At 43.4% G+C, this 26174-nt stretch overlaps 1 protein-coding gene across 4 annotated transcripts in view; it reads right to left on the reverse strand.

The window, feature by feature from the left end:
• Positions 1-25530, reverse strand: part of PLXNB2 (plexin B2) — a 257671-nt gene extending 232141 nt beyond the window's left edge. For 2 of the 4 annotated variants that reach the window (XM_062583094.1, XM_062583110.1), the window contains exon 1: positions 24199-24353. The gene's annotated coding sequence lies outside the window, so the exon portion shown is untranslated. Of the gene's footprint in view, positions 1-24198; positions 24355-25462 lie in introns of those variants that run through there. The other 2 variants (XM_062583102.1, XM_062583127.1) reach the window with 2 other exon arrangements.
• Between the last annotated feature and the right edge of the window lie 644 nt (positions 25531-26174).

The following is a 26174-nucleotide window of genomic DNA, read 5'->3' on the forward strand; positions in this document are numbered from 1 at the left end:
GCAAAACAACACACTGTTTGTCACAGATGTGCCTGTATAGTACTGTCAGCCAACTGCTCAGCTGTAAGGGAGCACAGCACAAAAATGAGAGATGTTAAGAGTTAATAGTGGGCACTGGTTCAAAAAGTTTAGAAATTGATGGGTAGGAACATGAGGCGGGGGGAAGAAGAGCCTCCACTTTCTGCAGCACAGGTAGCGTATGCCCAGGGTCACAAAACCAGTCCAGCCAGCACAACACACATTCTCTGTCTGCTTCATTTTCTTCCTGAAACATAATCTTTTTTGAATCTTTGATGAGCTATTTTACCCAGAAGAGTTCTAAAGGCCGTAATTTATGGCCACACTTAAGGCCATACTGCCTTTAAGGTCTGTATTATACAGAAAGTAAACAGGAGGGATGTCTTTACTCAGCATTCACCACTACATATTCATTCCAAAAACTGTTAAATGTAGTAACAATAGGTCCCCCTTTACCAGCTCTCCAGGAAACGGGCATCGCTGTGCTAGCTTGACAAAAGCTTGTACACAGCCTGAATCCATAAAAGAGTTAAACTGACGTATAGACACTCACAGGTATGGAGGTCTGCAGAGACTGCAGTATTAGGGAGTATGACTTATGGACTCTAGAGTAGATTAGCTTCCAAATGTGTCCCCAAACCCATGAATTTCTGCCAGAGCATCTTAGAACTAATTATTAATGTAGGCCCTAAGAGCCTCTTCCCCAAGCCTCCTTGTGGGAAGCAGGGCTTTTGAGTGTTGGCTTCCTCCCAGCCCCATCCAGTAACTACTCTTCTAAAGCCAAGAGAGTCAGCACCAAATGTTGAAGCTGATCCACTAGTATGAGGAGCTTTTCCTGTGCTGAGAGAGGAAGACTATTTGGTTAGATCCACCACTCACCTCTGTGCTGCTGCTAGCCATTTGCCTCCACCATCTTCTCATTTGCAGCTCATCTGTGCCTAAAAGCAGGGTAATCATTTGCCCTGAGCAGAGAAGAAAGCAGTGAAAGCTACAAACTTAAACATCCTTCCTGCCAACACTGTCATTTGCTTTTATATTTCCTATTTGCTCTGTTTTCATTTAAGGTATTATATGACTCAGATGGCTTCAAAAGAATTCTTGTGTTTGACTGCCTTAGCTTTATTAAAAGTAACTGAGCCACTGATCATCATCAGGAGATGCATCCTCGGGAGAAACTGTATCATTTGCAAACAAATGATCCTGTGAACACAAACACTCCACCAACCTTGGATAACAGGAAAACAAGTACATGGTCAGGGAGGAAAGAAACCCCCCAAAATGCACAGTCAGATCATCTTAGGGATAATAAATGAAGAGAGTCACAACATTTTAAGCAGACAGCTAACATGAATATGCCCTTTCAAAGGGTGTGAGGGGAAAATCATTTTCTTTTGCTATTCTCCAGTCCTTAAAGGCAATTTTATGCTGCTGTCTTAGGAGATGAGCAAGCAACACTACTGATCCCTAATACTACTGACTCCTTATGGCCAAAGAGGGCTTTTTAAATCTGACAGTCTCCATAGACACACTCATGTCCTGCGTTTCACAGCTGGCTAAAGTGTGAAGGCTGAAAAAGGAAATTTTCTGACTGTATGGCAATGCCTGAGAGAAACCAAACTGTTCTCTTTCCCCTATCTCCAGCTAGCTAGAGACAAACAGGATCAGCTTGTCTAGGATATGAAACTTGCTTCTACAGAAGCATATTAATAATAATCCACACCATGGGTCAGATGACATAAAGAGTGAAAGATGCTCTTTCAACAATAAAAGTCTGTTGAAGCACCTGCCAGGTACAATTGCTCATTATTCAAGAGTAACAGACCAAACACCCTCAAAAATAGGTAGTAAGATTTATTTTTAATGCTTTCAGATGAAAGATCAGTGTTTCATACTGGAAAACCATGAGTTCATGGCAAAGATTCAATGTGGTTATGGTACAGGAATAATGGGTGATGCTGCTAGAACGGAGTGGCTATTGTGTAATTCAATTTTTTGGATGCAAAAGGATGCTGAAATCTGCAATAGATCCCTGCACACTCCAACTACAAACAAGATTAGCATCTCCAGTTTAACACTACACAAATGATATGCAAACCACCAAGAATCAAGGCCACCTCCAAAACAGCAGATATGGCTTAAGTCCTTCTAGTCTGCAGCCACGATCCTCAGTACTTAGAAATAATCATTTAATAAGACAAGTGTCCTGAATCAGCTGTGACAAGTGCCTGGTGTTCCAGGGAAACTGTTCTGGAAAATACCCTTCAAAGAAATAATTGTGAAATGAGAGCAGGGCGGTGGAAGACCTCAAGTCATCCTCACTGTTGAGAGAATATGTCTTGTGATCCAAACCGTGTCAGCTAGCCACCAAAAAGCTGAGCCAAGTTGGTGCCTTGAGGTGAAATTCAGTTTGGTTAAGTTCATACAAAGTAAGCATATCAGTAGTTTACTTATTTCAGAGGCCAAGGGCTTTCATCGGTTTACAAAGGTGCTGAAGGAAAGAAACGGCAGCACTGCTATGTGGTTCTTCAAAAGAAGTGCTGTAGCAGTTGGCAAATTCAGGGCTCATCTAAACTCAAACAGTTTCTCCAGGCAGTCTAGAGTTTCCTTTGAAGTATGTATCTACCAGCACATATGGTCCTGGAGCATATCCACACACATTCACCAGAAGGGAATGAGAGTGGGTGGAATACATAAGACTACCCCTAAGAAATGGAGTAGGAAGAAGAGAGAATAAAAATTCTGGCATAAACAAACAGCTGCTATTTCTAGCTCTTCTGGTTGAACCCCTCCTCTACCCCTGATGCCACTCTGCAAGATGCTTTTTTAAACTTAAGAGACAACTGGAAAAATAACAGCACAAGGGCACATGCTTTTACAAACCAATTACAACCACTTGAAAACATACTGTAAATTTATTCCCTGCTTAACACACCAGGTACATCCAAGGAAATGCATTTGCTCTGTGTGTACTCTGTGCAGCTCAATACTCTCCACATAACTTAAATGTGCACATTCAAGCAACAACAAACAACAACAACAACAACAACAAAGTCTGGATTAGACTCAATCCACAGCAGAAAGGCAAAAGAATAATTACTGACAATAGCTTGGTTAAGCTTAGAAAAGCTTAACGGAACAGGATTTTTCTGTAATTGCCATCTCTAACCTTTTATCCAAGCTCAGTGGGTACATTACCTAAGTCAGCAGGAAGTTTAGCCACTCCACATGACATTAATAACATTTATGGGCTGACCCATCACCCATAACCTTCTCAAAGTCTTTTAGAACAAGAGCTATGAAGATGTTTGCCCTCTCATCAGGAGACAGTCTGTTCCACACTCAGTTGCTTAAAACAAAACAACCGCCCCTCTCCTTTAACTAGGCAGCGATCACTGAAGACTGATCCTCCCTCTCGCCTGTTCTCTGGAGTAAATTAACCACTCTGCAGAGCTACCTTACCTACTAATTACAGCAACAAAAACAAGTTTCTCAAGAGCAGCACATCCCATCCACTGACCTGCCGGCACCCTGCAGGGTGGCAGCAGCAGCTCCCGCACCATCAGGAGGTTATTTCTCGTACCGACCCACACGGAGAGGTCCCTTGCCGACCTCTGCAGTTACCTCCGGTGCTCCCAGCCACAGGTACAACCTTTATGTCTGTCCTTCCCTAGCACCCGTCCATCTGCAGAAAAAAGCTTGCCTGTGTCTCAAAGGATGAGTTTAAAGTTTAAGTGCCTATAAAACCGCTGCGGAATGACTCTGCACACCAAGTCAGGGCTTTTAGCCTGACTTCGTATCCAATAAAACCGAGAACAAGACGAACTAGTTTAACAAATGCTGACCCAGTTTCACACTGGAAAGGATCAAAACAGACAACAAAAGTTAAAATATATTCCCTAAGAGATGCTGTTCATTGATTTTGAAATGGCAAGCATAAAATATTTTAGTCTCCGTGATAAAATTCTAGGCAAAGACCAAGTGGAGCAGAAGCAAGCTCCGCATTAACAAAATTATGTTGATAACCGTTAACACAAAAAACTGCCCACATGCATTATAAGATAGTGCTCTTTTCTATGTCATAGACCAAGAACAGAACAGAAAAATCAAAAGGAGGATAAGCAAGGATGGCTGGAAATTGATTCCTGCCTTTGAAATTTCATTGGAACAGTTGGAATAAGAAGCTGACTGCAGCTTCACTATGTGTAGCTAGATTACTCATCTACTGTTAAACCAAATTAAAGTTTTCTTCCCACAGACAAGGCTCAAGATTTTAGAAAATCCACTGTTTATAACTCAGGGAAGTTTAGGAAAAAGCTCTACAAAACCAAAATGAATTTTGTAGTTAATGGGCAGGAAAACAAAGGACAGATGAAACTTCATATTGCTTGGTATGACAGTAAATACTAAACAAAATGCAACATTTAATTGAAACAAAAAGCTGATCAGCTGGGCTAAGGCTAAGGAAAAGTTCACCTTATTTACCTCCCAGCTACAAACAATCTTCATTTTTTTTTCTGTAAATCACAGTTTCAAGCTGTTACATAGTAACAGACGCAGAACAAATGAAGATTTTCAGCAACCAAGCGTTATTAGCACCGCCGATATGACAAAGTACCACCACTCGGAGAACAGCTTTCCAATACAAATCTGAATAGGCGATTCTCCTTAGCAATTTTTGTAAGCAGGTAGCTAACTCATCTGTATGAAGCATGAAAAGCAAGTGTGCAAAGCACAGACCTTTTAGCAAAGCGCTGCAGTAAGTACTTTTGTTCAATTTATTTTCCAGGAGCGATCACATTTTGGATGGAAGCCCATTTCAAACAATTTATTTTTCATGTCTGGACAAGGCAATATAACTTCTACACAATTTAATCTCTTTGCTAATAGACTCAGCCCTTGGAGCTCAAATATACAAGCTTAACAATAAGGTTTAAATACCCAGAATACTTAAAATCTGAGAAATGTGTTTGCTGGCTTTAGTTCAGGACAAGCAGAAGCAATTGGCTAAAGCGCCGCGCAACAGAGAACTCCAGTGCGACCTGCCAGGAGGTTACGTTGGACTCCCCACAACAGCGCAGGGAAGGACAATTGCTTAAAACAGCACAAAATCGGCTACAGAAATCTTTAATTGCCGGCAAAGGTCGGGCACCGGAGCTCCTCCAGAGGACCCCGAACCACACGGGCTCCCCGAGAGCATCCGTCGTCCGCGCTACGCTGGCTCCTTGGGCCAGCGCTCCGGAAGACGACAGGAACGTGCGGCTGAAAGACCGTCGAGCTCATTTCGCCCATCGTGTTTCCCCCGTGAGGCTGTTTCGCTTTGCTCTCAAGCTGTGGCTCCAGCGTGTAGGCTGCAATTTACCTCTTCACCCTCACTCTCAAATTTGTTTGGATAAACAGAGTTGCCTTTGTTGCAGGCTGCTGCTACACTTACCCGTTGTATTGTAAATCAGCCAGGACAAAGAAAGGCAGGCCCTTGAACGGAGACACTGGCATTTTTGTTCACAGCAAAATTAAACAAGTTAGAGGCACAGAACTCCATTTATAAATGGAGTCTGGAAACAATTGTTTTTTAAAAGGTGAGGAGTTTTTAAAAAGTTTACTAAACAAACCTAGCCAGCTACAGAGTCTATAGACTCTGCTTATAAACCAGTCCAAGGCTGTATAAATTGTCAAAGCAATACAATTTCTAAAAAGAGCTTTAAAGAGTTTAAAAGCATGCTTTCTCTCCATTTCAAGGGTCTAAAAATTATTGGCAAGTGATTTAGCTTTTACCGAGTACACAAATGGAAAGAAATTATTCACAGAGGAAAGGAATAAACTATTTACCACGTCTATAAAGACAAGAGACCTAACTAACATCTGGGAAAGGCAGGATAAACATCAGGAAAACCTTTACAGTAATAATATTTAAACCTAGGAACAGGCTGCTACGAAGTCTTTGTCACAGGTATGGAGAACAGGTTCAAACATCTGTAAGGAATCATTTAAAAGCAGTTGATTCTGCCTTAAGACTCTGCATATTGCTTCTTCAAGCCCCTTCCCAAACCTGTTTTCTATTATTTTAAATAAACTGAAGTTTGCTGAGACCATGGGTGAATAGTTCAGTAGAGAGAGCAAAAATGACCATTATTTGACAGCTGTGCAGTTTTGTTGGAAAGCTATTATCCCAGTTCTATAATGAACTATGTGTCCACATTAAAAAAAAAGGAAAAGAAAAAAATGAAACAAAAAAAACCCAAATTTGCTCTGGCTGATTCAGAGGCCAAGATTAAGTTATGCCTGATGTTGCCTGCAGTCTAGAACTGAGGCCCACTGATGGGATCTTACAGAGAAACTTCAGCTGGACAGGATCCCTTCAACTGAGGGATGTTATTCATCAGTGCAATTAGCCCTGTATCTTCCACAAACCTCAAAAGCAAACAAACAAACAAACAAGCAAGAAAACCCAACTTCATATAAAAGTTTGTGTGGCAAAAGCATTTTATTATATTTTATAATCCATGGGCCCAGATGGGAGGCACCCATGGGTACTGAGGGAGCTGGTGGATGTTGTGGCCAGGCCGCTCTCCATCATCTCAGAAAGGTCCTGGAGAACTGGAGAGGTGCCTGAGGACTGGAAGAAAGCCAGTGTCACTCCAGTCTCCAGGAAGCGCAAGAAGGAGGACCTAGGCAACTCTAGGCCAGTCAGCCTCACCTCCATCCCTGGAAAGGTGATGGAACAACTCATTCTGGATGTCATCTCCAGACATATGGAGGAAAAGAAGGTGATCGGGGTAGCCAGCATGGATTCACCAAGGGGAAATCCTGCTTAACCAATCTGAGAGCCTTCTGTGATGGAATGACTGGCTGGGTAGATGAGGGCAGAACAGTGGACGTTGTGTACCTTGACTTCAGCAAGGCTTTTGACACTGTCTCCCATAACACCCTTCTAGACAAGCTCAGGAAGCGTAGGTTAGACGAGTGGACAGTGAGGTGGATTGAGAACTGGCTGAAAGGCAGAGCTCAGAGGGTCATCATCAGTGGCGTGGAGTCTAGTTGGAGGCCTTTGGCTAGTGGCGTCCCCCAGGCCTCAGACTGGGTCCCATCCTGTTCAACTTCTTCGTCAACGACCTGGATGAGGGGACAGAGTGCCTCCTCAGCAAGTTTGCTGATGATCCCAAGCTGGGAGGAGTGGCTGACACACCTGAGGGCTGTGCTGCCATTCAGAGAGACCTGGACAGGCTGGAGAGCTGGGCGGAGAGGAACCTCCTGAGGTTCCACAAGGGCAAGTGCAGGGTCCTGCACCCAGGGGAAAATAACCCTAGGCATCAGTACAAGCTGGGGGCTGACCTTCTGGAGAGCAACTCTGCAGAGAAGGACCTGGGAGTGCTGGTGGATGAGAAGTTGACCACAAGCCAGCAATGTGCCCTTGTGGCCAAGAAGGCCAATGGTATCCTGGGGTGCATTGGGAAGAGTGTTGCCAACAGGTCAAGGGAGGTGATCCTGCCCCTCTACTCAGCCCTGGGGAGGCCTCATCTTGAGTACTGTGTCCAGTTCTGGGCTCCCCAGCACAAGAGAGACATGGAGCTACTGGAGAGAGTCCAGCGTAGGGCTACAAAGATGATCAGAGGGCTGGAGCACCTGCCCTATGAGGAACAGCTGTGAGAGCTGGGCCTCTTCAGCCTGGGGAAGAGAAGACTGAGGGGGGATCTGATCAATGTGTACAAGTACCTGAAGGGAGGGTGTCAAGGGGACAGGGACAAACTCTTTCCAGTTGTCCCCTGTGACAGGACAAGAGGCAATGGGCAGAAATTGAAGCACAGGAAGTTCCACCTGACCGTGAGGGAGGGATTTCTTCACTGTGAGAGTGACGGAGGTTGTGGAGTGTCCTCTGGAGATACTCAAGGCCCGCTTAGATGCAACCCTGTCTAACATGCTGTGGGTGACCCTGCTGAATGTGGAGGTTGGTCTAGATGATCTCCAGAGGTCCCTTCCAACCTTACTGATTCTATGATTCTTTCATTAATGTAAAATGGGAAGGGGAGCAAAAACGGTAATGTATTTTGGTTTAAGTCACCTGCCCTGATCACAGTAAGTTTATAAAAGTAAGTCTTCTACAGACTCTTTTGGCTAAATTTACCACCTGTGGTATAGAGAAATTCCACATTAATGGAATTTAAAATATCCTCTCAGAGTTTCAGGAAGAAAAGAAAGAAAAAAAAAAAAAAAGAAATAGAGGATATGCTTTTGTGTTCATTTCGGAAGTCAGAGCATCACTGTCCAAATTCTAGTTTCAACACATTTGCCAGTGTGTATTTATCCTTAGCAGGTCAAGCAAGAAATGCAGACAGGTTAGAAGTAGCCACATCCTCTGGTCACTTCAGAAGCGAGAAACCACTTGCTGAGCACTGACAACGTGAAGCTCATCCTCTGCTTGACACCAGCACCAACTGCAGCAACGCAGCAGGCTGACTGTGGCCATTTCTTCAGTTAAGCTCTCAGCAGCGAATCACCCCAAAGTCAGGCTGCAAGAAGGTACAGGATGGTGCATGGCTGCTCATGCCAAACTCGCTGTCTGCGCCATTGCGCTGGTTTTCTCCGTGGGCAGCACGGCTGGATCGTATCGACTTCCATGTCACCCCATGGGCTTCTACTCCTGTCAGATCATTTTGTCTGTTGCTAAATGATCTGTCTTTTATCCTATTTCTCTATCTTTAAACAAATCATCAGCACATTAATCAGAACTGGAATCCTTCTGTGCCGTCAAACGGCACTTGGAGCATGCATAAGGCTTTGCCATCTTTTCCCTCCTGAGCTGTTCTTTGCATGTTCTCACTGTTGTTTTTCCACCCTCTCTGAGCAGCGTTTGATAGAGGGACTCTTTCGCTCCATCCCTTTAACCAGACCACCTGAAGATAACTGAAATGGATGGAGAGAGAATCTAAAGGGACAAATGACACTCTCACCTGTTTCAAACTTATCAAATACATGCTACATGGAAGTGTATTCAAAGGAGTGAAGAGAGGAAAAAACAATCCCAACCAACCGAAAAACCCTCAACCCCCACAACTACGTGAGGGTCTGCAAGCCCTACAGTTTGTGACATGGAGAGAGATTATGGCTCATCTGTCCATTCCATTCCCACAAAGGAATCCGGAGTAATACTCATGCTCCCCTTCCCTTCCTCCCCCAACTCCCTGCTTAGGCAAGTAAGTGAAGCCAATATATAATTGCATATGTAACCTGTTTACATAATTCTACTACTTGCTATCGCTGCAGTTCTTCATGATGGAGCACAGGCATCGTGTTTGCAAAACAATACATTATCTGAAATCACTTCCTAAAATATGGCATGACACAGACTTTTCCTAAGTTTTAGTTTGAACCTGCACTGACAGGCTTTTAGTACTCCACTCACCAAGATTTATTTTCCTGCTTGAAGATAACACTACTGAAATATCTGTAAAAACAAATCCATGCACTCTAATATTAAGCCCCTGCACTAAGTATTAGAGTGACACTGCCAGATCAAAGAGACTGTAATATATTTTAAAATATTCCATTTCAAATGCCCTCTCAGGTTATTGCAAAGGAAGGAGCTTTTCATACTTATTCTGTGACTTACGGATGTGCTCACTGCCCATCCTTCACTTTTTGCCCCAGGTGCTCTTGTGCACAAGGGCTCACCTGGCATTTCACTGAGCTCTGCTCCAAAGCAGCCCAGCAGCGGGCACTGGCAGCCCTGCATGCCACTGGCTGGGATGATGTACCTGCTGCTCCTCAACCTTGGTGAGGGCACAGGCCCCACTTGCGCAGGACCGGGATGTTTCATACTGCAGGGACCATCTGCTCTCTCGATAACTGCCTTGGTACTGCTGTAGATTAGTTTGAAGCATAGAGCGGGAATATAAATTTAAAAGTGGCATGCAATTCAGGCTTACTTCTGACTTCAGTAATTCTTCACACTGATGACCTGGGGCAGATATGACCCAACAGGCTCCTGACAGCAAGACCATGTCAAATTCTGAACAAAGAAAAAGGTGCTTAAAAGCTTTCTACTAGCATCACTATAGTGCACACACATCATAAAGAGCTGTAAGAAGCTGTTTAAGTTTCTTCTACTATACGATGACTTAAAAACCAGAGCAAAATCATTCAACAGAAAAATTCCAAATCAAAACAAAAGCACGCCCTGCAATCCTATCCCAAAGACACAAAGAAATATCTTGGTTTGTTTTCATGCTTTTAAATAAAAGCAGACAAAAAGAAAGATCAGATCCCCCTGGAAGTGCTGCGAGCGGGAACTCCCATCGGATAGGACAACAGAAACCAGCACCGGTGATGACACTGTCTCCACGCTGTTTTGAACAAGTTACTTGAACTATTCTGAGTCTTGGTTTCCACATCTGCAGAGTGGGGATAATAACAGGTCTTTACATCACAGGGGTATTACAAAGATCAATTAGTTAATGTCTGAAAAGCGCTTTGAAGATATAGCAGGTGGTGAGTATTATTATGCAAATAACATGATTTAAGAAAATCACAAGTGTTAGATTAATACTAATCCCTTTGATATTTAAAAGACACAATTTTTCATATTTTAAAGTAGTGGGTATTTATGCTGTAACTTCCCACTACTGCTGTAACAACATTTTTTAGCCTTTTCTGTTCATACTGCTTAATACGTGAAACTCCTGTGCAGACATCTTTACAAAATCCCATCTCCATTCAAAGCTAAGAGTAGTGGAAGAAATTATGCATGTTGATGACCTGGATAACTAGATCCCATGCAAGAATATCTCTCAGAGGATAAAATGTCAAAGGCCTAACTTACTGTAACAAACACTGAAGAGTCCTTTGGTTTTAGGTGTTTCTTTCTTTTTTTTTTTTTTGAAGCATACTAATTTCATGCATAGAGCGCATAGAGACATTTGTAAAACAATATAGCTCCTATGTAATTATGCCACTTTATGTGGTGCAAAGAGTGGAAAAAGAGAGAAGGTATGGTTCATTCACTTCTCCAAAGGCTGCATATTGAATAGCTAAAAAGACTAATGTCTAATCGCTTCATTTGGTGTTGGGTTTCAGCTGGAAATATCTAAAATGGCATTGGGTCATTGTAATGTCTGCTCCAACTTTCAGGAAGTCACTTCATACACATTTCTCTTTTAGGTGAGTGTGTGCGGGAGGGAAATGCCTCCAGACTTCCCACCAGCTTGCAGACGGGCTCTGTTGGAAATTACTTTACAGAAAGAAAGGAGAGACAGAAAAACAAAAATAAAGAAAAGAGTTGAGGTAGGACTCAAAGGACAAAAAAGTATGTCAAAAATCGAGGAGAGAACATAGTCAAGATGAGCCTTCTCTCTACTCTCTTGCCTACCTTTTACCAGGTCTCTCTCTGAGAGCAAGACATCATCCGTCATGAATAAAATTTCTCAGTGCATTAAGGACTTCTAGTGCCACATTCCCTTCTTGTGAGGAAGCCTGTTTCTTGTCTCCTCCACCATGAAATTTAGTGCAAACCAGCTGGTTTGTTCTGTCTAGAAATCTGCAGAATATGGCTGTGATTAAAAACAGCTTAATATTAGCCCTCCTTGGAATGCATCCCTGAAACTGATATTAGTGGAACAAGATCAGATATTAATATTCTGTACAGCAGGTTCCTCAAGCTGTGCCATAGTGTCAAATCAAATCTTTTCCCAAGTCACATTCAAAACACAAATAGTGGATGGCAGTCAGTATTGACATGGGAAGAAGCAGCAGGAGCCTTTTAAAACTTAAGATGCCTTAAGTCTGCAGTTATAGGAAGCAATGTTTCCTTCCCTACCACATTTCCCACAGCAGCAATATTAACAGCTATTCAATACAGTAATAGTATCCAAACTATATACTTAGTCGTTATTTTTAATATCCCAGTCAATATTAAAAGCATTTGGATGTTCTTTAGGAGGAAGAAATCATCTTGCACTCTAGGAATGGTGAGACATTCGCAGTAGCTCCCTGGCATTCCTAGTGAGCATTTACTTCACATGTCTCTGCTTGTGATTGATGTGGTGGCACTTTATTTTAATCTGACCTGCCTGTACAAATTCACAATTTAATTTTATTGGGTGGATATGCACTCAGCTGTAATCTTGGAGCGTTCCCATTTGTTCAAGTTGGGCAAAACAAACACAATATAGGTCCAAACCACACAGCCTGAGGGCAGGAAAGACCCTTGAGGGTCTCTGAGTCCTAAGGCCTTAGGGCACTTTACTTCTACCCCTGGATCTGCAGGATTACAGAATAAATCTACAGGTCTGATCCCAGGCAAATAAGTATTGTCTTTCAGTTTGCTCTCTTGTAAAATGATGGTGACTTCTGTCATCGATGAACACCTAACTGTAGGTAGCCCTACTGAGGACCAGCTCCCTAGTGGAAGAATGGAGTAGTATCACACTTCTTCCACCTTCAGAGATCAAAAACCCCTTGCTGATCCAAAGGAGAAAGTTATTTTTTTCTGTCAAGAGTATCACATACTCATACATCCACAAAAGGTTTAGTGTATTTTATTTTCATATCTTCAGTTAATTCATTTTTTTCTAAATGTTTTGAGTCTGCACAACAGCTCACCTGAGTAAAGCAAGCATCTGATTTTCCTGTAACCTGTTATTCAGTTTGAGGAACTTCCATCCATCTATTTAAGTAGGCCACAGATATTTAAAAATAAAACTAGAACCAGAAGAAAAACTCCAGCACTCAAAACTTTCACATGTGCAGCTTCTTGACACTAGAAAAATAATATCCAACCTAGATATCTTCTAGTTTGATCATTTCCCTTTTCAAATAGCCAAATAATATGAATGGCTTTAAGAATTGCTCCTACTAAACAACCTTTTCAGCACCTAGCAACCTGTTACCAAATTTCTCCAGAAGTAAAAATGAAGAAACGTACTTTCTTCACAACACCTAACATATACAACTTGAAAAACAAAAATCACCTTTATACTATGCAAAAAAAGAGCTATTGTAACTATGATAAAGCAGATAAGATGTTATCTTCCCGTCTGATCCCCGCGCAAGAGCAAAGTCATTCAAACAGGTTCTTGGTTGGGGGTAAAGGAAAAAAAAAAAAAAAAGAATTCTGCATTCCTACCTGTTTTGCTGATCTTTGTACAAGGAAAGCCAGAAAAGTACTGTCTGCTCCACTGACTACCAAAGCCTTTTCTTCCTCAAAAGATAGGCACATAATAAGAACTGGTAAATACTGTGAAGAATGTTACTTTGATAGTTTGTAAGTAAACCACAAAACTTCCACTATGCTTATATCATGGTTTTAGTACAATCTGCATATCTGTATGGTATTTCACGGGACAGCTTTAACCTTCTTAAGGATTCATAGGTAAAATAGATGCATAATCAAATTCTGTAAAGCAGTTGTCTGCTTCATGAAGCTTAGATTGTAAGCAGAAGCCTATACAGCCTCTCTTATGTTTGTAAAGAGGGTAATTATAATTTCACTTGGAAGAAACATACACCAGTTAAGGCAAGTTAGTTAAACTGAAGAGCAAAAAAAGTTATTGAGAAGTTTGAACTATTTGATCTCATGCGTCATGAAAGCACACTGCATATACATACATATATACATATCAGATATATTACATTTGTGTGTATATATATTTATATATATACATGCACACACAAACACACACACGCATACCCACACATACATATAAATACATACACATGCACCTGCACATGCACACACACATGGAAATGATCAAAAAATTGTTACTTAGTAGTATTTCCTCTCCTTTCAGTAAATCGTAAGAGCTCAGCACAAAATCTGTTTAAAGAATCTGGTTAAAAAAAAAAAAAAACCCAAAACTCATGCATTCTAGGGACAGTCAAACTAGACCTTTACACCTGAGCTCACGCCTCTGCATTTGGCACAAGTACAGCAGAAATATTTCAGGAGACAGAAAAGTTTTTTTTTTTTTCACATGTTTTGAGTTAAATGTTTATAGTACTCAAGGAAACTATAAAAAAAGCTGCCTTCAATAAGTTTCAAAACTTTCATTCTGGAGAGAGAACAGGAGAGCTTTCACATAACAGAGCACTCTTTCCTGAATAAAATCATTAATGAAGATTCTTCTTCGGGTTGGAAGGCTCCAGCTTTCTATGCATGATGCCCCAACAGTGAGGTTTAAATTGAAGTTATGTTTGCTATGTTCACAGCCTCATTAGATTATAACTCAACTGCTCATTTGAATTCATGTTAGCCTTGTACACTCAGGATTTGTCTTCTCTAATTTGGAGGCTATCATACAATGGTTATACATCCTTATGGTTATGCCATCCCCTTGCAGCTGATCTTCAGGGTTGCTAACCTTAGGTCTCACTTTCACATTTAACAGGTTCTGCTATTGCTCAGTTAGCAAACGCTCTTCACTATCGAGGCTTGAGCTAAAACACAACCTTAAGCACTAATCATTTCTTTACATAGTTCAGTTTTTCAGGTCTGATTTTCTAATAGTTGCCTACACTTTCTCCTTCTGTAAAAATACCATCATGGCACATGATAGCACAGCCTAACTCTACATGGGCACATTTTATTACAAGTATTGTACAATGTGACAGCCGTATACCTGCCACTCTAAAATCCTGAACCTATCATTTTATGATTGAACTTATGAATTGGATGGTAGCACCTGGAAGTCCTTCTGAGTTTCTTTTAGGAACATAACGTAGTTAAAAATGCTCATATTTAGATATAATCTGCTTCATTACAAAAGTTTTCTTCTAAATGGGAGGAAAAATTACCTATACTTCTCTTCCTCCGTTCTACATATTTCAACTTACTTGCTCTGCTGCAAGTAGTAAAACAATTTTGTGTTAAAAATATGAATAGTTAAGATTTTTAAAAGCCTCACATTTTACAAGATTTTCCCAAAGCTTCCTAAGAATATTAATGATCTGTGCAATGGCTCCATACATTAAAATGCAGCCTTGGTATAACAATCGCATTCTCACACTTTATTCATTACTTAAAGAGCTAAGAGACACCCTGAGATGCATTGCCATCCTTGGGAAGGTATAAAACTAATTTCCTAACTGCTCTGTTTACTTTGCATACCTTGTGGGGAAAAGTTGGCAAGAACAACTGGAAACTGTTTGCTTTGAAATTATCACCCCATTTACAAGAGTCAAGTGCAAAGTCTTATAAAATGAGGTAAGAGGGAAAAAGGAAATGACTATACAGATGGTTAAAACTATACCATGAGTACAGGAGGTCATTAGCTAAGAAACCAAACCAATGAGGTCTGAGAAAGCTGGTCTGTTCCTCTTCCCCACGATGTCTGCATGCACCCCATACTTAGAGCACACACAGAGAATAAAGGCGCTAGCGAGTACTTTGCAAAAGGGCTGTATTCAATTTAAAGCCATCTCATATTATTCCCACCAAGAGTAAACCACACAAGGCCATCCCCGCTATTGAAAGCGCTAGCCACAGCTCCCTAACTTTGTTTGCCAAACCCTCCTGTTGCCTCACTAATAGGGCCACCCAGAAGGGCACAGGCGGGAAGGAAGGAGAGCTATAGATGCAGCCACCACTTGATAATACGCAGAATTTGTGACAGTAGTAGCTTGAGTAGGTCTTGACTCCTCTATTCCTCCTTGCAGTTTCTCACTCCTGCAGTGCAGAAGCACAGGTGTTTGTGGGGCTGTGTTGTGAAACAGGTCAGAGATGTAATCAAACTTTCAAAAAAAAAATCTTTTCAAAGCCCTATAGCAAGCACATATAATCCAGTATAATGCCAGGTCAAGTTCTCCTGTCCAGACCACAGCATAGCTCTACAAAACAGTCACATAAGCACAAGCAAGGAGACAGCGACCGGCAGCTGTAGGTCAGCAAGGGTAGGAACTACTTAAGGAAGAGTTGACACCAAGGACTTCGTATCAGCGAACGACGCTTGATATGTGCTCCTAACCCACTTGGAAGACGAATGCTTTCTGCTGAGCCAAGGTACCTCGTTGGTACAGAAAGCCTGATGTGAGAGTGCTTTGTAGAAGGCTTTACTCAAGCCAGGAAATCTGGGCATGAAGGCTCCCTTTTGCATAGGGGAGTTCAGGGGTGAGGATGAGGGACAGCTAATGGAGTTAGTGGGTCTCCACCTTCCTGGTGAAGGAAGGCTACAGCACCCACTTGCTCTACTTAATATAGCACAAAAATACTATTAAATTGTACTTTTCATCTATAGAGTCCTCAAGATTCCCCCCAAAGCAGCAATGCAGGAAAAAAAAAAAAAAAAAAAAGAAAGAAAGAAAGAAAACTCAGAAAAATGAAATCACTTGCTAAAGGCAGAAACAAAACCAGACTGTATGGAGTCACCAGACAAAAAGCCTGTAGGACCTCATTGCATACACTGGATCACATACATGGCATTCTAGGCACCAAACCTACACATAAGGCAACCCTGCGTTCTTCCTGTATTCTAGCAGATAAGCCTGTTCTGCCAGACAGATACTTCTGAACTATTAGCACAGTGTAGGAGTAGCTCAGTTTTAGAGAGACACATAACAGTAAACACCCTGACCTTGGTGATTTACTGTACATAAAAGGTATGAGCAAATCAGAAAAATCTGTGTGAGGGAGAAAAAGAACATAGCCATTCCCAGCCAAGAATTTACCACTCTCTCCTTTCCTAGCAAACTTAATCACGAACAGGGACCTCGCCACATCACCACCCGTCAGTGCTGCCTCATTCCAAAGCTCCCGTCTTCCAAGGTTGCTGAAACCCTTTCTAACATCAGAGTTCTCATTCAAGCACAATTCAAGCAGGTTAATCACACCATTGACAACAAAAAGCACAGGCTGCCTCTTTAAATTATCAGGAGGAGAAAATACCATGATGAGTTTAGTTTCAGGGAGGTTGTTTACATTTCTAAAATGTACTTATTTATTTACAGGCCTCAGGATCAAAATGAAAAGATAATAACTAATTGCCACAACTGGGAAAAGTAAATTGGAAAGTCTTTACCAAGTACACCTGTACACGATAATTTGAATAGCAGTGGTATAAGCAACACAGATTGCAAAATTGCAATTAAAGTATTACTCTGAGCAACTGAGATACTCCGTTTTGATAACCAAGTTACCTTGGAGATGATTCACACTCATAAGTTGCTTAATATCACTTTATACCATGGGTCCAGGATGTATAAAAATATGCATTAAAGTCACTATTAAATCAGGAAAATTAGGAAATAAATACATTTTCATACTGAATTATTGCCCAATACTTCAACATAAGCCCAAAGCACATAAACCCCACAAGGCCATCTCTTTTGGCAATGCACAAAGGGAGGTAAAAGCTGAGTACGAGCGATCTCTTAGCCCGTCTGAACTGCACAAGGCAGTTTGGGGGGCTCAGGCTTCTGTGCAAATAGCTTCTAGGAGGAAGTACCTTTTGACACGTACTTGTTCCTGCTGGGAGAGAAGCAAAAAAGATGCTTCAGATAAGACATGAGATATGAAACTAGGCAAAATACACAATCAAAGAGAAATAGTTTGCTCAGTGGGTTTCTGGGTATCCTAAGCAAAGAATTATTTTGGAGTTGGCATCCCAAGAGATCATAGAAAATTCCTCATTTTCATCTGTATAAATGCAAGAAGCAAGAGTAAAGAAGGCAAAATCCATTGATTCCACACTGAATTCAGCAAATGAAGACAAAGGAGAGGAGTGTCTTAACAGCTGACAGATATCAAATCAGCCTGATTTTAAGAACTAGCACTATAGAGTATCAAAAAGATATGCTAAATAGATGAAAAATTAGTTAACTGAAAGCTCTCAAGAAAGTCGATATTACTGAATAATATTACCATGGAACGGCAATGTTCCTACTGCAGTTCACAGTGGTTGGAATTATATTTCAATATTATTTAACATTTTCATTAGCTACCTGGAAAAGAATATATCCTTGATGATAAAATTAGTGGGTTATATGATTTGGTAGCATGCTAAGTAACTCTGTGTGATTTTCTTGCTATTGTTATCTTGGTTGCTTGTCAAGCTGGGTGTTTTCCAGCCAAAACAGTCTTAAGATATTTGAATGCAGATATATGTATCCAGTAACAAGGAATGAAGGTAAGGTTTGCAAATCAGAGAACTGTAACTTGAAGAAGCAAGTAAGCCAAAAAGAATGTGGAGGTCATTACAGACACAACTAGGCATCACATTGAGAGCTTCTGTTGTTTTTAAAGGGGCTAATGAGGTTCAAAAATGCATAGATACAAGAGTGAATGAAAATACTGACTGAAGATAGGGTAGGACATATAACAGCAATGAGTGATACTGGATTACTGCATCTAGTCATTGAAAATTAGAGAACCTGCAGAGCAGAGTCATAAAGAAAAAAAAAAGAGAGAAAGAAAAAAAAAACAACCAGCATCTAGAAGTTGGGGTGAAGGGGAAAAAAAGAAAAGAAAAGCTTAATGTATAATCAGATTTAAACATTCAGTCCTTCTGATAAGCCACATAGACTACTGACAGCTTTCTTGAACACCTGATCATCCTGAAGGGAAAAATACTAGCTAATAATAAAAAAAAAGAAATAAAGAAAAGAACTATTTAATATAGCCACAAGAAAACATAACAGGGATCAAGGATCAACAGATGCAAGTCAAAGGTATAGAAGGTCCCTGGAAGAAACAAATCTGAAGAGGAACAAATAGGAAAAAACTTCTTAAAGCAATAGATTCTCTTTTTCCTCAGTGTCTTCAGGATGAGGTATGTTTTAACCCAGGGAGCTCACTGTGCAATAGCTGGGTGAGATGGTCAAACAACTGTGGGACTTGATGGCTCCTTTGACCCTAAGTGCTGGATGACAATCTCTGGGAAGAAGGGGGGGGAAGAGAAGAAGGAAAAAAAGAAGGAACAGTATTACTCTGCATTTTCAGTTATGTTATTGAACACTGGATCAAATGCACAATGGACTGTGAAATGCTTGTAGATCTTCCTATAGTTAAATGTCAAATGAAGAGACCATCTGTTACTACACATAAAAGGCATCTCTCGAGTTTTATCCAAAGTACTAATAAATTATCTCATCCCACCACTTAGTGCTGGAGGTGGCCAATAAAAGTGAAGTCTTTTGGTTTCTCATCTCAACAGTTCAAGTGGACAGAAGAAGGCAACACCTGGAGTGGATGGAAAACGAGTATTCCTCAGTCACAAAGTCAGCTTCGTGGCTGTACTTACAGGCTCTTAAATAACTTATTCAAAGTAATCACAAAGACACTTTCTGCCTGAGTGAAAAACCTTTCAGATAAGAACTAGGTCTTCATTTAGCATCTATGGGAGGAAAAATAAATATCCTAAGAGTCATCTTTTTCAGTTGCTTTTCTAGCTTTGTAATTTATACCCTGAAGAGTGATGTATATGCATTATGATTACAATTAGAGTTTACATGGGCTGTTAGCTAATTCACGAGGGGAAAAAAGTTCAGCTGCTGCTGATGTGAATCAAAAGAGCATATTAAACTTTTTTTTTTAATACTTACTACTACAAGACTGAGAAAGTATTTTATTGCCTTAAAATTCAAGAGGTCCAACATTAAGTTTCCATTCACTTGCTTTATACTGACTGAATGAACATAACAGACAAGCTTAATACACATTGTGGCAACATACTAACACACAAATTAACAGTCTTCAGATGTATTTAAGAAACAAGCTGCATTGGTTAGACTTTCAGTTGCAATGAACATAACCAGATCTGTTAAAGAAAAGGACTCACTACAAGCTGAAGGAAACAGTAGACTATTACTATCAATGATTTCAAGTGCCATGCTTAATCAGGAAAGAATAACTATTTGTATTTGCTATATACGCTTAGGCCAAAGACACCCATCTTTACAGCCATATCCAAGGAAAAGTTTATTAAATTGCCTTTCTCATTCTTGATAGGAGACTTCACCTTGCGATTTTGTTGTACCATTTTACCAAATCAATGTGTTTAATGTTTTCTGCCCTTTACTTTCTTCCTGTAGCTAAATACATTTAAATAATTGCTATTTCCCCATAATAATGCTGGCTAAAGAACTATTCCTTTATAAATTCTAAATAAAGATGCAATAAGGAATGTTTTCTTTACATACAGGTATTACATACATCTATCAAAAACAGCAATACATCTCTAAATCACATAAATAAATAAGAATTCTAAGGTGAAAGATGTGGAGCTACTCTCTCCAGCGGCTCCATGTCTCTCTTGTCCATTTCTGGGCTCACCAGTATAAGACAGACCTGGAGCTACTGGAGAGAGTCCAGCGTAGGGCTACAAAGATGATCAGAGGGCTGAAGCATCTGCCCTACGAGGAATGGCTGCGAGAGCTGGGCCTCTTCAGCCTGGGGAAGAGAAGACTGAGAGCAGATCTCATCAATGTGTACAAGTACCTGAAGGGAGGGTGTCAAGGGGATGGGGACAAACTTTTCAGTTGTCCCATGCGACGGGACAAGAGGCAACGGGAACAAACTGAACCACAGGAAGTTCCACCTGAATATGAGGAGGAATTTCTTCACCGTGAGAGTGACAAAGCACCGGCACAGGTTGCCCAGAGAGGTTGTGGAGTCTCCTTCTCTGGAGATCTTCAAGGCCCGCTTGGACGCAATCCTGTCTAAAATGCTCTAGGTGACCCTGCTTGAGCAGGGGGGATGGACCAGATGATCTCCAGAGGTCAGAACCCAGAAAGGGTTTGGTTCCTGTAAGCCAGTGCTAAATTGCAAATAGAAGTGGTGGGACTCAACCACTTCACAGACACGTGACCTGAGACTGTGACTCTGCTGACACATCCTGGGGACAAATTCTGCTGCTAACTACAGCAGCGAGAATCTGAGTAACTGGGCAAGAGCTGGCTATCAAGTTGGCTCCGTTTTCTTTAAATCATCAACATTCATTTAGCACAGGTACTTTTGGACATCACTTCAGCAAGCAAGTCCACCTCCAACCACCCCTTCTTCAGAAAAAGTAGAAAGAAACTTGAAGAAGTCCAAAACTTATCCAAGAACTAACAGGGACAGAAACTGAGAATCAGTCAGTATTAGAGGACAAGCCAACTACCATCTGCCTGAAGAAGCCACCCTACAGGGAGCCTCAAACAGCTCTCTAGTCTGCCCTGCTGCTCCATGGCTAGGCAAGCACCTGCCCTCTCCAAACTGCATCTACTGTGAGTTTTTTTGACAGCCTCCAGGGGCAAGGACTCCATGGCCTCTGCTTACAGTCAGCTCTGAGCTATCTTCTTGATGGTCAGAAAGCTTTTTGTAACACTGAGCCACTACCAGGTAGAAAAAATGGCTATTCTTCAACTCATTATTTCCACATTGTCCAAGCAAGGAGTAGGAGTAAAACACTCACTATCCAGATACTATATTTTTAAAACAGACATCCTCCTAAATTACTTATTCAGTTAGGCTATGCTCCTTTATTTATTTTAACAAGCACTAACAGACCAATGTCAGCTCCAAGCTGGCCTCATATTTAAGAGTTGTCTTAAGTAACACTCTACTAATTCTAATTAAAAAAACAGAAAATTATTTTGTTGTAATTTTAATGGAAATCATTTAAACATAAGACTACTCTGCCCCCTCAGTATAAGCTGAGCTTTACAGCTCCCTGCAATGCATGAGGAAATCTGTAAAAAAAAACAAAGCCAAAACAAACAAAAAAACTATCTACTACTCAGCATAACAGAAAGATAAAAGTAAAAAAGTAGGAGGAACACCATGTTTGGGTTGCTTACTCAATTCCATTTTAATTATTTGGACTCTTATCCCACTAACAGTTATGCAGGTGCTAACTTTACTTAAAGAAGAACTATAGTTTTGTTTGCCTAAATCAAGTATGCTTAATCAAATACACACTGGATCATCAACACATCGGATCTCATGAGGAACTACGTAAGTGACAATGGCAAGCTATTTTGGAGAATATTCTTTATCTGTCTACAGAACAGTCTGACTAGAGGAAAGTGAGAACAAAATGACAGTAAAATAATTGTAGCAATTACTTTACTAACTGTTAATATTGTCATTATCTGTTTGCTGGCAAGATTTTAAAGTTGCAAGCCCTAATTTAAGCTTGTTACCCTAATTTTACAATTGCAATTCAATATTCAGAACATGGCACTAATGTAACAAATACCTTCATTCACTGCTTCATATGATAAATACCTTAGAAGTGCATGAAAAAGCTCGAAACTATAGATGTTACAAAAATATAAATGATTAGGATTACATCTTCATTAAAAAAATAAACCTGTATGAATCAACTTTTCAAAACCAAGTCAAAATCTAAACAAGTTAGCAATGAGTCGCTGGAGTCTTCTGTTGTTGTTAACAGGTGTTCATGAACAACTCTCCTTTCAAAATGTAGATTTGTTTTTTAGGACGCTTATATACGCAAAGCAAACAACTCCCAAATTTTGCAGAGCTATTTAAAGCCTTTATCTCACTTCCAAAGATATCTGTAAGAAGATTCAGGCAGAACAGCAAGGATATTTTATATAGTAAGTTTTTAAGTTAGATGTACAAAGCAAGGCTTGGCTAAAAGAAAGAACATTGTTCACCTGCAAACTCCCAGAAATCTCTAAGGGTGGGTAGGGGGGAAGGAGGACTGCTCAGGTGAACTGCCTGCTACGTTCCTCTGAAACACGGAAAACTGGTTGCTCTGATGAAGCCACCAAGAATGTTATACACCCTCCTCCTCTTGTGCAGATCTGCCTCCCCACTATCCATATCCATCAATACGGAGGCAGTTCATTTCATTCGTGGCAGTCACCACTAACACCCATTAGGAAAACACCATTTCGGAAAAGATAGGTGCTTGAGGGCTTCGATTCGCGACTGCAGCTGGATTTAGCTGACCACAGCTGTTTGCCTTGTCTGTCTGCCAGAAGAGCAGGGCAAACAGCATGTTCATGTTACTGGACTTTACATTAGGTGCTAGTATGAACAGCCATAAAATGCAGTTTACAATCATATGCCAGGCTGTAAATTCTGACAGCTGAAAAGTGGATTCAAACTCCAATAGCAAACACGGTTGAATGGCAAAATAACCTCTGGCAAAGGGATAGGATGAACAGCTGGATGATTCAGCTACTGAAACATAACTCAGTCACAAGTATATTTATTATGCTATCCTTCCCACATTGCCCGCAATCCTTGAGTACCAAAGAGGTCTGTTTGTCAAAAAAAAAAAAAAAATATCAAAGGCACCCAAAGCTTCAAGTGAGTGTTTTGAGGTTTATATTATCACAGTATCACCTTTTGGTAGGCTGATATCAACTTCTTCCAGTCATATCAGACCATTATAAAAGAACCGCTGCACAGCTTTTATTACCAGAACTCTCCATTCAAAGTCTTTTTCTCCAAAACTGCCATCGCTTACTTTCTGCATTGGTTTGAATAACATTTCTAGTGGAGATGATTTTCCAGTTCACATTCAATCATATTAGGTTCCCACCAGGGCTTCAGAACCACAAATATTTAAAAGGAGCGAGGAGAAGCCACGAGAGGCTCAGAAACAGACTTCCTCCCTTTTGTTTTGGCTGGAAGCATGCTCTGCTCTGGCTTTCCCACTCCAGCCAGCAGCCCTGTACCAAGCGAACAAAATCCTGTCTCATAAACCAGGAGGCAAGCAGAGCGTTAAGGGTGGCTCAACGCACACATGCGCTCACACTCCCTAGTTCACAGCCAATGGGTCACCCAGCTGATTTGTACCCAGCCCTGCTCCTGCAGGGCCACCAATGTATTTCACACTTTGAAAGGGAAAGAAAGAATTTTCAGTCCAGCTTTGAGTCTGATACCCTTAAAGAAAGCATAAAGAAAGCTCAAGCCAATTCTAGTTTTATGCTAGCAATCTATTACTTACTAACCATAGCTTCCTTTCAGATTCCATTGTATCGAGGACATAAATAATAAAATAAGCACATATCGCTCTCGAATGAATTACCTATTCAGAGTTCCCTCTGGTGTTCAGTAAGTTAAACAATCCTCACATTCAAGGTAACAATATTAGTTACAAAAGCATTAAGTTCCTTCACAAGCAAGTTTTCATTCTCTGGCTGGAGCCCGGCAGTCGGGACGGGGCTGTAGCACTGTAACGCACAGACCACAGAGGCAGTGCTACCGATCACGAGATTGCAGAGGCGCAATTAACTTACAGTTCGTTTTTTGTATGTTCAGCCAAGTGTCTGATTAGCTCGGCAAGGACTCAGACCATTCCCTCCGCTCCTTTCTGCTTAAGGGTGTCAGAGAGACTGACGCAACCTCAGAGGAGATAAAGTCCCGAAGTCACAGGTACAGCCCACGGAGGCAGAGGAGGGCAGAGGTGTTTCGCAGCTCCCGAATAACTACGCTGTGAGTCACGAGTGCTCCAGGCTCGCAGTGCCATTCGCCTGCGCCAAACACGAGCAAACTACAGTACAGCTAATTAGCAGCTTGGAAAGAAAGTTTAAAGAGAGGCCAAAGGCGTTTGCAGGGAAGCCCGACTCCGCGGAGCCGGCGGTGCGCGGCCGAGGCGCGGAGCCGGCAGCCCGCCGGGACCGGGCGAGCCGCGGAGCGGGGCTCGCCAGCCGCCGGCAGAAACTCCCGAGAGCGGCGGCAGCGGGCTCCGCGCCCAGCGCTGCGCCGCGGCCGCTTGGAGCGAGCCCCGCCGGGGCAGGGGCGCCCGCCGCTCCCGGGGGAGGAGCCGCCGGCGGAGCCGCCGCGCAGCGCTCCCCCCACACACCCCCCAGCGCTGCGCCGCTGCTGGGGAAACGCGCTCAAAGCGCGGAGCCGCGGGCTCAGCCCCTCAGTCGCAGCCAGAGGGCGCGGGGCGGGGGGCAGCCCCGGCCGCGCGGTCCCCTCCGCCCTGCCCCGCGGCCGCCCCGGCCGCCGAGGAGGGGGAGCTGCTCGGCCCGCGGCTCGGCAGCTTCGCGGGGCGGGAGCGCGGAGAGGAGGGACCGCGCAAGGCGCCCCGCGGCCGCGGCCCGCCGCGCGCAGCCGCAGGGAGGGGGCCGCGTTACCTTCAACAGGTGCCGGCGCCGGCAGGAGCGCTCCCCGCGGGCGCGGAGCGGCGGCGCCGCGCAGGCGGGGCGGCGGCGCGGGTCCCGCGGCGAGGCGAGGCGCGGGGAGGCGCGGGGCGGGCGGCGGCGCCGCGCTCGGCCGAGGCGCCCGGTGCTACGGCAGCCCCCGGCCGCTGCCCATGCCCCGGCGGCCCCACCGCCGCCACGGCAGCGGCGGCACCAGCCGCGCTCGAGTCGGCGCGACGGCAGCGGCCACCTCCAAGAGGAAGGAGGAGAGCGGCGGGGAGAGAGAGAGCGAGGAGAGAGAGAAGCCGCCCCGAGAGAAATCGGTCATCACATGACGATCGCGATCCGCCGCCGCCCCCCGACAGCCCGAGCCCACGCCGGGGAGCCGGAGAAAAGCTGCGAGGAGGGGACACACCTGTAGGCGCAGCACATATCCGCTGTGAGCACAATGCGAGACAGGAAACTGAAAAAACAGCCCAGGGAAGGAGAGAGGCTCCCGTTCGTCCCTCCTTCCCTCCCTCCCTCCGTCCTCCTCCTCCGCCTCTCTCCACCCCCTGCCCCTGGTCAGGATCCGCTTGCAGCGCTGTCTCCCGCAGGGAAAGCCAGACAGCGCCGGGAGGAGGAAGGAGCCGGCACTTTCTCTCCCTTCCCGTCCCCGCATTGTTTTGCCCGCCGGCCGCGCAGAGCCGGCGCGGCCGCGGAGGGGCTGAGCGCCCCCGCGGAGCCCCGAGCGTGGGCGGCGGCGAGCGGCGCCCCGCGGGGCAGCCGCGCCCGGGGCGCCGGGACCGGCCCCCTCCGCCGCGCCGCGCAGCGCAGCGCCGCGGGGCCGGGCCGGCGCTTCCCTGCGCCTCCGCGTAGCCTTGGTCCGCGGCGCTTTGCGGCGGGGCAGGGCTGCCTGGGCCGGGCAGGGCAGCGGGGGCCGGCCGGGAAGGGTCTCGCTGTTCCTCCGTTGTTAAAGGTGTTGGGGTAGGTCGCCTGCTCGGGGGCGATTTGGGGAAGCTCCTGAGTAGGCTGAGAACAGACCCTCTGAGCAGCGAGATGGGAACTCGGGGGATACCGAGTTCACCTCTCTCCATGCCTGCCTTGTCCTGCCGTTGAAGGGCCCAAAATACTTCCCCAGGAAAACT

This window comes from Rhea pennata, chromosome 1, assembly GCF_028389875.1.
Source record: "Rhea pennata isolate bPtePen1 chromosome 1, bPtePen1.pri, whole genome shotgun sequence".
Classification (NCBI taxonomy): Eukaryota; Metazoa; Chordata; class Aves; order Rheiformes; family Rheidae; genus Rhea; species Rhea pennata.